The 15,752-nt window shown below is 47.0% G+C and overlaps 1 protein-coding gene across 4 annotated transcripts in view; it reads right to left on the bottom strand.

Moving 5' to 3' along the window:
* MAP4K3 (mitogen-activated protein kinase kinase kinase kinase 3) overlaps positions 1–15,752 on the bottom strand; it is a 2,398,077-nt gene that overhangs the window by 2,354,321 nt on the left and 28,004 nt on the right. The window lies entirely within an intron of this gene.

The following is a 15,752-nucleotide window of genomic DNA, read 5'->3' as shown; positions in this document are numbered from 1 at the left end:
CAACTTTCCACGACAACCCCAGACCTGGCAGCTTCTACACAGCGTAATACAAGCACAGGGAGAGGGAAGACTGGTCTCACAAATCTACAGAACCATCATTGCGGACACGGCTCCCGTCGCCTCCCGTGCAAAAACCAGATGGGAAAAGTAATTAAGAATAGCCATTTCTGATGAAGATTGGTCTTTTATCCTCAAACAAACCCAGAAAATCGCTCTCAACACACGTCTCAAGCTAATCCACTTTAATTTCGTTCACCAAACATACTACACACCTGCCAAAGCAACAAACACCACCCAGAATCACCCTCAAAATGTGAGCGATGTGGGAAAATATCGGCCGACTTCGTTCACCTTGCATGGGACTGCCCCAAACTGGCTTCGTTCTGGAATCAAGTACTGGAAATAACTGGTGCTATCATCGGGGAAACTGTTCAACCAGCCCACACAGCCGCTTTATTGGGAATGACTAGATCACTAGCTGCTCCGACAAGAAAGTTAGCAGGTCTACTGCTGACACTCGCCCGCAGAAGAGTTGCCATGGCCTGGAGCCGAGGCCCCCTCCCCACTGTTTCCTCCTGGCGCAGAGACATCCTTTATTGCCAGGATGTCGAAACAGACTTTGTCAAACTACTACCACAACATGCCCACCCACCAGACATCTGGGGACCGTTGGTGCTGTTCCTGATGAAGGAGGCTGAGGATGCCCCGGCCTCCCCAGACAACTCTCAATAGATAAGGATTGTGTTCTCACTGTCATTCAGCCTTGTCTCTCCTTTTATTCTAAAACTAGAAACTGGTTTGGTGCAGATGGTGCTGGCAAAGTCACTGAACTATAAGGTGGAAGGTGGGGGTGAGGGGGGGGGGGTGTGGTGAGGGGCAAAGGCGCCTAGTTAATTCCATCCTAATGTGGGTGAGAAGTTGTATTGTGTTAACCCAAAATAACAAACAAAGGTTTTTAAAAAAAAAAAAAGCGCCACGTGGCCTCGGTCAGCGGGGAACTCACTACAAAAGAATGTGCAGTCTGTCTTATAAATACAAATAACTGAAATTACAAAAGTATGTAAATTCTATACAACGTATTAAATGACGGTAAGATTTCAAAAAGTAGACCTATGCATCACATATATATCCACATAAATGATTGTTCCACTTCAAAGTATAAGTTGAGACAACATACTGTTGGGGGTCCTGACCCACGTTTAAGCTATCCTGCTACAACATTTGGTGCTGTGGGCTTAGGAAATTCAAGATGGCGGAAAACCCACATGTGCGCCGAAATCCAGGAAAGCTGCGCAGTTTGCGCGCACATTAAAATGGTTGCCTCACTTGCCACCCACCAGTGCGAGAATGAAAGGCCGGGTTGCCATGAGGGAAATGGGTTGCCAAAGGAAAAACAGTAGCGCCGGTTAGCTTCAAAGCGCTTTAAAACCACCATTGGACTACCCGCACAGTAGTCTGAAACCATTGGGAATGGCAATGCTGATTGCCAAATGCAACCTAGAAGTGTGGGGAATTCATTTCTTAAATCCCAAAAATGGGTGCAGTACCAGTACTCACCACTATCCAAAAGCCGGCGTTTTAAAACCACTCTGTGTGTTTCTGAAGGCAAGCCAAAATGCCTATTTCAAACCTTGCAACATGTGCAAAATATTTACTGAACACCAGCAGACATTGGCAGAATGGAGTTTTGTGTGCCTACAGAATCTGGGAAATGAAGATCATAAGACAAGGTTTATAACAAGACTGGCTGAGCTGTGGATTGCAGCAGTTTAAGTTGCACTGGATTTAAAGACACTAAAATCGAAAATGTTTAGATTAAATGAGTGACCTATGTTTGGTGTCACATGCCTTTGTAACTGTTGAAATGTCATAGCTTTGCACTTAGAATCAGCATTCTAGCTGCATGTGTAAAATTGCAAGTTAAGTTAAAAAGCAACAAAAAACCTGCCAGTTAGCTGAAGGTCTGGCTTAAGGAACTTGATTTTGCCTAGCAACTACCCCATCAGGAGTGTAACTTGAGTCACAACTATGTTCCCAGGCCAATGTTCCTTTTGCTGCCCACACTAAGGATATGCCATCTATCTGATAATTGAATTTCCTGTGCTCTGCCAGAGAGTGAACAAAGCCCTCTGCACTCAGGCAAAGGTTTTTATTACCGCAGTCGTAAAAAGTGGCTTCCTCCTGAAGAAGCTGGGAGGGGCACTGCCTGTGAGAGCAAGCTGGTTTGGCAGAAACTGGAAAGACTGGTTTCTGTACCATGTGACCTGAAAAGACACACCCCTGCAGCAAGAATATGGTTTTATAAAAAGGTGAATAACTCATAGTGCGGACATGTGAAAATTTTATAAATGATACCATAATTCTTGTGATTTTTCTGCCCACAGTTTAAGACGTGGTAGGAACCGGTGGTATGTTCAGGGGGGTTGTGGCGGAAAAGTGGATATTACTATAAATGTGTGCATGTTAAAAATCTGAAACTTCATCAGTTAATGTCCCTACTCCCTGCACACATGTATGTAAAGTTGGGTCCATGTCAGAAATTGAAAAAGCAGTTAAAAAGTCAATTATGTACCCTCCCTGAATGCAAGCTCCTAGAATGAGCAGATTTGGACAGAGACATGGCTAAATTCAGCCACACCATGTATATGTAATTTCAAACAACTGTGTAACTCTGAAGTATGTATTTTGATCATATATAGATTTGGGTGCACAGATGATAAGGGAGGTTGTTTCAAGAGATCATAAAATGACATCCCTCTGACTCACAGTTCAGTTCGCCAATCAGCGGAGGAATGGAAGCCTGACCAATGACGAGTGAGAGGGGCAAGTCTAGTGATGCAAAAACACACACCCACTCTCAGAAACAGATAAAAGCAGAGAGTCAGGACACATAGAGACCTTCAATTCCATTTGCTGCAACGCACTCTGCCGGACACTACAACATCCAAAGATCCAGACTTCAAATTCATCAACCTCCAGAAAGCCAAACTAGAGACTTCAATCTATCCAGAGCAGAGAGAAAGCAGTGCTGTGCCTAGCAGAGACCAGACCAGAGAGAAAGCAGTGCTGTGCCTAGCAGAGACCAGACCAGAGAGAAAGCAGTGCTGTACCCAGAGAGACCTGACCAGACTGAAGTCCGTGACCAAGTCGCTTTCCTGTTTAAAATCTCTTGTGAGTACCGCCAAACTGTACCAAACCAATCTCTTAGTTTAAATTCATCTAATTCAATCTATTTAACCTAGGTAGAACTGCCTCCTAGCTGTCACCTGTCAATTCTAGTAAAATTTGTCACTTGTCAAAGTGTGCGTTTAAAATTGGCAAAACCAAAAACGACCTTTACTAAATTGCTCATATCTCCGCAACCGTTTGGGCTAGAGACTTGCAATAACTTTCATTTGGAACCTGAGATCCTAGGCTTTCCTAGGACCCCAAAACGGTAGAGATAGTCCTTGCGGTTCCTCTGTAATAGCGCTCGGCGCATCCGCGAATTTTGCCGCGATTTGCAATTTCTTCACATGTAAAAAAACTGCTGATGCCTGCTTTCCATTTGCCAGAAATTCGTTTAACCTGTTAACTATCCCTGCATCATTGCTAGTGTGAGCCTGGACTAATATTCACTAGATACCACTCACCCTGAACCTCTAAAAGGGAATTAAAAGCGTTTCCAGCATATTTCTCATTCATTGCCAGCACATATCAAAGCAATTTGGGCCTGTGATTTCAAAACTCCTATCTGTTTTCTGTTGTCTAAGCTTGCTGGGGTGGACTGATTACATCGATTGCATCTTTGAGAACTGTGTGCGTTCCTCCCATTTCCTTGCATTGCATAAAGAGGGGGGGAGTGAATAGCCAGAGAAAAGTGATTACATTGTTTGGTTGAAATCATATTGCGTATTTTCTGTACTGCATTCATTGAATATTGCATCCACCTGAGCTTACATAAAGCATCCTCTACCACATTATACTTTTGTTCCTATTTACCAGTGTGCTACCTTATCCATTTCATGTCAACTCATTAGTGATTATAAGAAGTGTGCGAGTGCCAGATTCTCCGTTGTTGATCTTTATCATATCAGATTAAGTGTGCTATTCAAGTATTAATTTATTATAAAGTGTGAGATATATATATTTTCAATTATCAAATAAACCTTTTAAACTTGCAAAACAGAACTACTTCTTGGCTCAGTGGGGTCAGGGGGATTCCAAGAGAGGGGTGTTATACAAGGGTAGTCATCCAGAACGCATGAACTGGACCTAAAGATATATCCATAAGGGTTTTCATTCAGTATTCTAGACTAGGCGTTAACTTGGCTGTAGTGCTGAATTGAATCCTCTTACAAAGTGGGGGCTCGAGCCGAGACGTTGGGTTAGATTTACCATTTGTGCAGCTTAATACAGTGTGCTAACTGACGGGATACATACATCCAGTCGGATCACCACGCTGCATTACGCTGTGAAGCATTCCTCAAAAGGGACACTCCAAGAAAAGTTCTGTTCTGCAAAAATAAAATACTAACTTCTGTAAGTCAGGACAGAGACCAATCTCTAGAATGACGACCTTGGTAGATATGAAAATAGCCAGAGAGCACTTCTTACATAAGTTATTTGTGAGAGGTGAGTGGACTCACCAGGACCAAACAGTCTGGTTGCAGGCCATCATGCAACAGGTCACGGAAACAGGGTCAGACCTATGGAGAGATCAGGGTCCATTACATGTGGCCCTGAGTGAACTATATATGGCTCCTAAAGCCAAAGAGGAACACAATAAGATTGCCAGGATAGCAGCATACCTGTACCTATATATGGGAGACATACAGGATAGATGTGCTGAAAGCCAAAATCTGGCAAATAGGCAACAGATGGTGTTAGAGAAGGTCCAATCTGACCTGGCCTCTTCTGAGCAGATGCTGCAGAGGAGCCAGGAGTCAGAAAATGACAGCAGACTGTACATTACTAAAATAAAGGAGGATATGGATGTGCTGCAAAAGGAAAAGTCAGAACAGGATACCAGATTTCTGGCCTTGCAGAAGGAACACCAAGAAGGTTTGGACTCCCTACTGCAAAGCCAGAAAAAGTTGGAGCAACAGCTAGACTTCAATAGGGCATGTGCTGAGCAGGTAGTCACCCTGCAAGGCCACCTAGATAGAGTGAAGGCAGAGAGCAACAAACTAATTCTGAAAGACCTGGATACCCAGGCAGAATTTGATCAGGAGCGCCAGAATGCTGGTGCCTTCCAAAGGCAAAGGGACGACCTGGCGGCACAAATGCAGGCTCTTAGTCAGGAAAGAGACGCCTTAGGCCAGGAAGTCTGCCATTTAAAAAGGAAAATGGAAGAAAATCACCTGGCCCTCCAGGGGCTGGGCGACCTCCAAAAAGAAAACCAGAACTTGTTAGAGCACACCAGGAGGGTGGAGGATGCTCTAGCAAGAAAGGAGCAGGCCAATAGGGACACAGCTCAGGAGGGAACCCTCCTGCAGCAAAGACTGGCCCAGTGCTCCAGGACCAATCAGGAAACACAGAGGGAAAATGAAGCTCTCTGCCAGCACAATGATAGGCTCCAACAGCAGGTAGCGATGCAGGAGAGACTGATAGAGTCGAGTAAGGCCTTAACAGAGGAACTGAAAGCACAAATGCAGGCTCTTGCATTGCAACAGGGAGAAGGGGCGGATAGAGATGAGGTCCGCTGGGAAAGAGAGACTCCTGACCATAACCGCAGGAGCCCTAACACCAGGGGCCTTCATCTCCCCCAGTCCCTGGACTCTACCACCCCCATGTCCCCTGGCGCACATGAGCACAGGGCCACAGGGATGGCAGATTACTATCCAGCTAAGAGTATGGGGCTCATAGGCCAGTACCACTCAGGAATGGAGGGGTGGGCATCCGGGTATGGGCACCCAAGTACAGTACAGTTCAATGGGGAACCCCAGGAGAGTAGGCCCATTAAGGGCATCCTGAAAACCTCTGCCCAGTTAGGTCAGTGGAGGGGGTACCCATCAAATCCTGGCAGCAAGGAGGAATCTGAAGACTCCTCTGAACTGCGCAGGACACAGGAGACCAGGTCCCCACATTCTGCCAGCCATTCCCAGGCTCGCAGAATCCGGGAAAACCTGGAAGAACAGACGGGAACCTCTGGGAGCAGTGCCTCTGAGTCCGAGGAAGAATGGACAAGGGTTACCCGAACCAAAAAGGCCAATAAGGCAAAAAGGGCCTTGCTCAAGGACCCCTTAAAGCAGATTAAGGCGATCAGGAGCGTCATCACGCCTTACCATAAGAACGCTAAGTATTCTGTTTGGGAGCACTTAGAGTTATTTGAACAAATGATGGAGACTTTCCATTTGAAGGACAGCCAAAGCTGCATTCAATATGTAAAGTGGACCTTCTCCCCGGAATACTCCAGTTTCTTTGCGGGGCTGGAGGACCAAAATCATTTAAGATGGTCCACCTATAAGGCGGCCATCCTGAAACATTTTTCTGTTCACAGAAATCCTCAAGAGGCTCGCAAGGCAGCCTACAATTTGCAATGTGGGGAGGATCAGGCCCCACAAGAATTTGTGCAGGAGTTAAAGCGGGCTTTTGCACAGACCACAAGAAGGGTGCGCACGGATAGCCGTGAATTTATAAACACGTTTTTCCATGCCTTGCCCAAATATATCATGACCCAGCTCGTGAGGGATTTTCACGAGAAAAGATCTTTAGACTGGGTCATTGAACAGGCTACCCGCATCTATGAGGTGCAGAAGCCCATAGAAAATAAAAGCAATGCCCAGAAAAACCCCAAAGCCAACAGCACCCCTGCTGCTGCCAAGGTGGCAGAGGTAAAGGTCACCCCCGTTTTGGATTTGGAGATGGGGGGGCCTAAAAACCTACCTGCACCTAATAATGCTAGGCCCAGAAGGTCCTCGGGCCAGTCACAGACAGGGAGCCAGGGAGGCAGCCCCACAAATGGGGTCCCTCGCTCTCCTGACTATGTAAGTCCTCGCTACAAAGGTAACAGACCCATCCTGGGTTATGTGTGGACTCCTCCAGCCCCAGGGGGGGGATCCAGCCAAGCACCTAACCCAGGGAACTTCCCTCCAAACTTCCCACAGGAGGGCAGAAATTTACCAAACCCTGGGCAGAACTTTTTCCCCAGATATCCACCCGACTTCCAACCCCAAAATCATCCATCCTTCTTTCCTCAATTCCCTGAGCCCAGACCACTGAATCCGGGAGAGGGGAGGCCAAGGGTGGAGGGGTACCCAAATCTTCCCAACCCGGGGTATTACCAAAGGAGGGATAGCTACCCTTCCCGGGATCAGCCCAGGGGAGAAAACAGGGCCCCGTATCAGCCAGAGCGGGTGTCCCAGTTAGAGCGCCAGGTTCAAAACATGGCGCGGGATATGGGTCATATACTGAGGGCGCAGCAGAACCCTCAGATCAGCATGCCGGCGCAGAACGCACCCAACTCTGGACCTGGAGCTCCAGAACAATGACGGGGGCAGCACCCCGATAACTCACCGGTTCCCAGGGAGGAGGCACAAGGGGAAGGGGGGTGCAAAGCCTTGGAGGAAGCTTCCTTCCTCACTTGTAAACAGCCCCTGGAAACCCAGGAACCGGAAACAAAATCTCTTGCCCCTGAAAGTCTGCCTCCTAAGGAGCAGAGGGGGGGTAGGAGAAACAAAAGACCCAAACAGACTCAGTTTGAGGAGGAGGTACAGATCTTCCAATTTGAGGGAGAGGGATCCTCAGAGGATCCTGGGAAAAGGATCTTCTCCTTCAGAGAGGGGGGAACTCCTCCCAAAGAAAAATGGGTCCCTAGGGATGCAAATCCTGACTGGGGCGATGTGGAGACTGAGCTACCGCCGCCCACCATCTCATCCCAGAACCAACAGCAAGAAAATCCCCTGGTTCAAACCCATCCTGGGGACTGCCTCCAAAAAGGGGGGGGCGGCCCAGAAACGGAGCCAGGGGAACCCACAATGGCTCTGATCTCCAGTTGCAAAATTTTTCTTTCAGATTCCCAAGGCTCTCCACAAGATTCTGCCCAAATCCCTTCGCTAGCGATGTCCAAAACCAGAAAGTTAGCCCACCAGTTGTCCAAAAATGTACATTATCTGTGCCCCCTTGAGGAGAAGGAGGGAAGATATTATGCCCCGGTACAAGTACAGGGGCAGGGTACAATCTCGGCACTGGTGGACACTGGATCTCAAGCTACCCTTCTGTCCAGAAGGGCCTTTGACGAACTGAATGCAGGAAGGGGAGAGAATTACCAAATTCCTCTCACCTCTCTTCCTGGACAACTGCAGAACTTTGACGGGAAGGAAATTCCCGTTGAGGGGACTGCAGACTTGGACATTAAGATCGGGCGACATAAGTTGAAACACCCGGTCATAGTGGTGACCCCAGAGGGCACCCCTTGTTTACTAGGGAATGACCTCCTGAGAAGGTTGTCACCCCTAATAGATTGCGTAAACAAGGTCCTCTGGACTCAGACTAGCCGACCAATAAAATTAAAACAGAGTGTCAACCATGTTAGTTTAAACGGCACATGCCACATGGTTGAACAAAAATCTGACCAAGTAGAATTTCACTTCCAGAACAACCAAATTCCAGACGTGACAGTAATAGCAGTAGGACAACAGACTGGTGATGGGGGGTCCTCTCTATTTCTGAAAATCAACCTTCCTTCCAGTCTAAAGTGGTATTCCACGCTGGAAGGAAACACTCTGAAATTCTATACTAATCCACAATCAGAAACTCCCACTCCTATAGTCCAGAAAGATGTGGAATCAGCTCAGAGCCTGGCTGAGATTCAGCAAATTGGAGAGCAGTTGTTCATCCCAGTTCAGTTAAATGATGGGAAGGACTCTGTTCTCGCTCGAGTGTGTGTGAACAACGGTAAGAGCTTCATCAGCGAAGCCATGTTCCGCCAACTCCCAAAAGATCCAGCCATTCCCACCTTCAAACTGATAGACAAATGGGAAATGGACCTGGAAGCACCCAATTCAAAACATCTCCTGCCAAGCAGGTGTATGCTCAAAATCTCCATTGGCAACAAGAGCATAGTCCACAATTGTTGGGTCGTGCGAGACGTCCCTGCCGCCTTTTACTTAGGCAGTGACATTCTCAATCGCTTTGCCATTAGTTTGGACCTAATAAACTTCAAAGCTTGGTCCCGATTAGCGGATAATCCCATGGGCTTTGATGATCCAGAAAAAGCATTTAGGTCAGCTCAATTGCTACCTTATGCAGTTGAAATTCAGGTTAAAGAGGAAGTCACCATCCCAGAAAGGACCCGACAATTCTCCCTGGAAGTGAAAGTTAAAAGGGGACAAGAGTTGAAAAACCCTGATGCTTACATACATCTAAATGCTTCTCTCCAACAGCAAGGGTTGGGGGTAAACCCAACTCCATTAGTCAACATAGAACATGACACCATTCTAATAGAGGTGGATAACAGCGACTTAAAGAGTATTACTCTAGCCGCAGGCACCATTATTGGAATGGCGGTTGATGACCGACATTTCTCCATTGATCTTGTAAATGAACTGTTAGGACCAATCCCCAAGGACTGTGTTGACAGTGACAGTGAGGACAATACAACACCAGACAGGATTTTCACCCGGCATGGGGGGAACTTCCTGGTGTACACTTCCTGCCCCTATGGTAAGGAAGATGTGACGTGTGACTTCAGGAGGGATGAGGTGATTTTCCAAGTCCATGAGGGCTGCCTTTCCCACCTGAAGCCTCCGGTCCAAATCAGCACTCTGACCAGGGACTTCTCCACCCAGCTGGAGGAGGCCGCGGAGATAGCCAAACCAGAAGTCTTTCCAGGCTTCAGGCAGATGGTGGAAGAGAGAGTCAACCTAGCTGATGCCTGTGTGACTCTGGAACAAAAGCAAAAGTTGTAACAAGTTTTCTTGGATTTCCAAGATCTCTTTGCGGTAGACTCATATGACTGTGGTCGCACTGACATCCACACAACAACAATCCTCACGGACCCTGGCATGACTCCTGTGTTTGTGAAGCAATATCGCTTGCCTCTCGCATCAATGGAGTCCCTTACTGAAATAATTAAGAACCTTGAGTCCCGGGGAATAATCCGTCCAGTCCACAGCACCTTCAATAATCCGGTGCTGGGAATATTGAAGCCAAACGGCCAGTGGAGACTCTGCGCCGACCTCAGGGAGCTCAACAAACGGGTCCATACTTCCCGATGGCCTCTTCCCTACATTGACCAAGGGCTGGCCCAGATTCAGGGGTCACAGGTATTCACTGCAATAGACCTGACCAATGGATACTGGACCGTGCCTGTCAGTAGGGAGGACCAATACAAACTGGCTTTTACCTTTGGGGGCCAGCAGTACACCTGGACCCGGACTCCCTTCGGATACCTTAACTCCGGTAATGAGTTCAATATTTTCCTACATAAGGCCATGCCCGACCTGGGTGCAAGGGGTAACCTGGCTTATGTAGATGACGTCCTCATCAAAAGCTCAACTGTTGAGGAACACATAGCGGAGATCCGTTATGTTCTGACACAGTTGAGGGCCGCCGGAGCAAAACTTTCCTTTCAGAAAGCACAGTGGTGTAGAACCCGTGTTAATTTCTTGGGGCATGAGATTACTCCTCAGGGTCTCTGTCCCCAGGAAAAGAAAGTAGAAGCACTTCAGAAACTGAAAGACCCAACAACTCTGCGGGAACTAAGGAGCCTCCTTGGACTGACTAATTACAGCAGAAAGTTCATTGAGGGCTACGCAGAGATCACCAGACCCCTGATTCATCTCCTGAAGGGGGGGGGGGTCAAGTGGGAATGGGGTCCAGAACAAGCCGAGGCAGTAAAACAACTCAAAAGAAGCCTCTCACAAGCACCTTGCCTAGCTTACCCTGTCAGAAACAAGGAGTTCTTCCTGGAGACGGGGTTCTCTAATACGTGCTTGACGGCAGTATTATATCAAAAGCATGACAAGGTCAATAAAGTTATCTCCTATGCAAGCAAAACTTTATCCTCTGTGGAGGAAAAATTCAACGATTGTGAGAAGGCACTCCTGGCAACGGTGTGGGCATTGAAGAATTACCGCCCGTTTATCCAGGGGGAACACATCATAGTGGAGACTCCACACCAGCCTCTGCAATATCTCCAAAGTGACAGAATCCGGGCCGGAAATGTGAGTAATTCCCGAATTACCTCCTGGATTCTGTCAATGCAAGGCTTTCCTGTGGAGGTCCGATATGGCCAAAACAAGAAGAGTCCCCTCGCGCAAGGTCTGGCTGACTTGCATGATTGTGCCAGAGAAAACTGTCTCGAGGACGAAAGTCTAAAAATAAAGGACAACATGGAGGCATACCTTAATTCCCCCCACAAAGTCTTTGAAGAAGACAAGTGTGAGGGAATGCCCACTGTGTATGTGGATGGATGCTCTTACCATGTTGACAACAACGGGGAGAAAGAACTGGTGGCCGGCGTAGGGAATGCATGGGTGAATGAGTCCCCAGAACCCTCTGCTGGATACAAAATTGGTCCCCGAAGTAGTCAGGTGGCAGAATTGATGGCTGTGCATCAGGCCATCCTCACTGCTGTCCAGCATCAACTCCACAAACTGGTCATAATCACAGATTCGGATTATGTACGGAACGGGTTCGTGGAGCACCTGGTTAATTGGAAAACCAGAGGCATGTTATGTGCTAACAACAAACCCTTGAAACATGGGAAGTTGATCCAAAACATTGATGATCTGGTCACCTCGAATGAGATGACCATCTATTGGAAAAAGATCAAGGGTCATTCCAAAGTAGAGGGACCAGACAAAACTGGAAATGACTTAGCTGATCAGCTGGCCAAAACCGGGGCCATCCAAGGGGATCTAATTGAGATTGAGTCCCTGTTGGGGGAAATCCAGGTCACTGCCATCACTAGGTCACAGACAAATGCTCACAACGACCTTTCAATTGCACAATGGAGTAAGGAGACCCCTGATGCTGATTTGATTACTGCTCAGAAGGGGGATCCAATAATTGGTAAATTTTACCAGCACCTTGAGGACCCTGAGAACTTTCCCCTGACGGATACCGATTACATTGGGAAAGAGGACCTAAGAGTGTTGATGAAATGTCCAAAAATGTTCCGGATCCAAGACGGTTTGTTGGTAAGGAAATCCAAAGCTGGCCATGATCAGTGGGTGGTTCCTACCTCATTCCGAAGCCTGATGTTAAGTCACGCCCATGATGCGGCCACCGCCGGTCATAGGGGGTTTCACACAACATTGGAAATCTTAAGAGAGGTTGCGTACTGGCCACACATGGGCCAGGACCTCAACCAATATTTGAAGGGGTGTCTTGTGTGTGCACAATTTCAGCCGACATCCCTCACACACCGTGCGCCTCTACAAAAGAGGGGAATGACACTGCCATGGTCAGATTTACAAATCGACTTTGTAGGCCCTGTGATTCGCTCGGCTAGGGGGAATAAGTACATGTTGACTGTGACATGCTTGTTTACCAAGTGGGTGGAATGTCTCCCAGCCCCAAATTGCAAGGCAGAAACTGCAGCTGCCTTGATGATTAACCACATCTTTTCCCGTTTTGGCCTACCTCAAAGGATTGAGTCAGACAGAGGTAGCCACTTCACCAGTGAAGTAATGACAAAGATGTGGGAGATACTGGGGGTCAAGAGAAAGCTGCATATTGCTTACCGGCCAGCTTCTTCTGGGGCAGTAGAGAGATATAACCGGACAATTGTGAGCATATTAAAGAGGTTTGTGGCAGATTCTGGGCCAAGTTGGGATATCCGATTACCTCTGGTCCTAATGGCCATCAGATCTACCCCTTCATCTGCAACCAAAATGTCACCATTTGAGTTGATGACTGGGCGCAAGATGGTGCTTCCGCAGCATTTGCTCTACAGGACCCAAGAGCAGACACTGATAAATGCCTCCACTACTCATGAGTATGTAGAGAATTTAAGGAAACACCTCCAACATGCTTTTGCTTATGCTCAGCGGAATCTAGAAAGATCGGCTGATAGCATGAAGACCCATTATGACCTGAAAACTTCCAGGAAGGAATATCAGGTGGGAGACCGGGTCTATTTATACAACTTCCAAAGGAACCAGGCCAAGCAGCGCAAATTTTTGCCTACATGGAAGGGACCCTTTGAGATCGTCGATAAGATCTCCCCTGTGGCCTACAAAATCCACATCCCCAGAGGCGGTTCGGCAGAGGGGGAAGACAAGTGGGTCCACATAAACCAGTTGAAATGTTGCCATCCCAGGCACACTCTGCAACAACTGGAGGAATCCTCTGGAATCCTAGCGGGTACTGTATCAGACTAATTCAGTTCCAATCATAAAACATACCACATCTAGTCTCTAAAATATTGTGATTTACATGAAACTGTCTCTAGTGATACTGTTTTTTTTTCAAAATAAGAATGTAATGTTTTGTTATGATGAAATGCATATGCTGCCCCACTATCTCAACAGTGGTGGAAAAAAATCGTCTATGAGTAGATATTGCCGCTTTTGCTTTATCATCCTAGGAGAGATGAAACCATGAAGGATGACCAAGGAGGACGATCCGGAGACCGGGAGCAGAGACGCAACGGGCCCGGGGTACCGCCCAATCTTCCCATCAGGACCGGCGAGGAGAACCCATCGATCAGTACCGGATGGAGAAGAAGATGCTGAACTGTGCCATCTACCGAAGAGGAAGAAGATTATGCGGACAGACCGGTGCATGGGTCAAAACCCTTGTGCACGCGACTCCCCATCGTCTCAAATTCAAGTACAGTCGCGTGGGGGGGACTTGTTGGGGGTCCTGACCCACGTTTAAGCTATCCTGCTACAACATTTGGTGCTGTGGGCTTAGGAAATTCAAGATGGCGGAAAACCCACATGTGCGCCGAAATCCAGGAAAGCTGCGCAGTTTGCGCGCACATTAAAATGGTTGCCTCACTTGCCACCCACCAGTGCGAGAATGAAAGGCCGGGTTGCCATGAGGGAAATGGGTTGCCAAAGGAAAAACAGTAGCGCCGGTTAGCTTCAAAGCGCTTTAAAACCACCATTGGACTACCCGCACAGTAGTCTGAAACCATTGGGAATGGCAATGCTGATTGCCAAATGCAACCTAGAAGTGTGGGGAATTCATTTCTTAAATCCCAAAAATGGGTGCAGTACCAGTACTCACCACTATCCAAAAGCCGGCGTTTTAAAACCACTCTGTGTGTTTCTGAAGGCAAGCCAAAATGCCTATTTCAAACCTTGCAACATGTGCAAAATATTTACTGAACACCAGCAGACATTGGCAGAATGGAGTTTTGTGTGCCTACAGAATCTGGGAAATGAAGATCATAAGACAAGGTTTATAACAAGACTGGCTGAGCTGTGGATTGCAGCAGTTTAAGTTGCACTGGATTTAAAGACACTAAAATCGAAAATGTTTAGATTAAATGAGTGACCTATGTTTGGTGTCACATGCCTTTGTAACTGTTGAAATGTCATAGTTTTGCACTTAGAATCAGCATTCTAGCTGCATGTGTAAAATTGCAAGTTAAGTTAAAAAGCAACAAAAAACCTGCCAGTTAGCTGAAGGTCTGGCTTAAGGAACTTGATTTTGCCTAGCAACTACCCCATCAGGAGTGTAACTTGAGTCACAACTATGTTCCCAGGCCAATGTTCCTTTTGCTGCCCACACTAAGGATATGCCATCTATCTGATAATTGAATTTCCTGTGCTCTGCCAGAGAGTGAACAAAGCCCTCTGCACTCAGGCAAAGGTTTTTATTACCGCAGTCGTAAAAAGTGGCTTCCTCCTGAAGAAGCTGGGAGGGGCACTGCCTGTGAGAGCAAGCTGGTTTGGCAGAAACTGGAAAGACTGGTTTCTGTACCATGTGACCTGAAAAGACACACCCCTGCAGCAAGAATATGGTTTTATAAAAAGGTGAATAACTCATAGTGCGGACATGTGAAAATTTTATAAATGATACCATAATTCTTGTGATTTTTCTGCCCACAGTTTAAGACGTGGTAGGAACCGGTGGTATGTTCAGGGGGGTTGTGGCGGAAAAGTGGATATTACTATAAATGTGTGCATGTTAAAAATCTGAAACTTCATCAGTTAATGTCCCTACTCCCTGCACACATGTATGTAAAGTTGGGTCCATGTCAGAAATTGAAAAAGCAGTTAAAAAGTCAATTATGTACCCTCCCTGAATGCAAGCTCCTAGAATGAGCAGATTTGGACAGAGACATGGCTAAATTCAGCCACACCATGTATATGTAATTTCAAACAACTGTGTAACTCTGAAGTATGTATTTTGATCATATATAGATTTGGGTGCACAGATGATAAGGGAGGTTGTTTCAAGAGATCATAAAATGACATCCCTCTGACTCACAGTTCAGTTCGCCAATCAGCGGAGGAATGGAAGCCTGACCAATGACGAGTGAGAGGGGCAAGTCTAGTGATGCAAAAACACACACCCACTCTCAGAAACAGATAAAAGCAGAGAGTCAGGACACATAGAGACCTTCAATTCCATTTGCTGCAACGCACTCTGCCGGACACTACAACATCCAAAGATCCAGACTTCAAATTCATCAACCTCCAGAAAGCCAAACTAGAGACTTCAATCTATCCAGAGCAGAGAGAAAGCAGTGCTGTGCCTAGCAGAGACCAGACCAGAGAGAAAGCAGTGCTGTGCCTAGCAGAGACCAGACCAGAGAGAAAGCAGTGCTGTACCCAGAGAGACCTGACCAGACTGAAGTCCGTGACCAA

This window comes from Ambystoma mexicanum, chromosome 4p (genome assembly GCF_040938575.1).
Source record: "Ambystoma mexicanum isolate Mex_15411 chromosome 4p, UKY_AmexF1_1, whole genome shotgun sequence".
NCBI lineage: Eukaryota > Metazoa > Chordata > Amphibia > Caudata > Ambystomatidae > Ambystoma > Ambystoma mexicanum.
The sequence above is the reverse complement of the archived record's forward strand: the minus strand, read 5'-3'. Positions and strand labels throughout refer to the sequence as shown.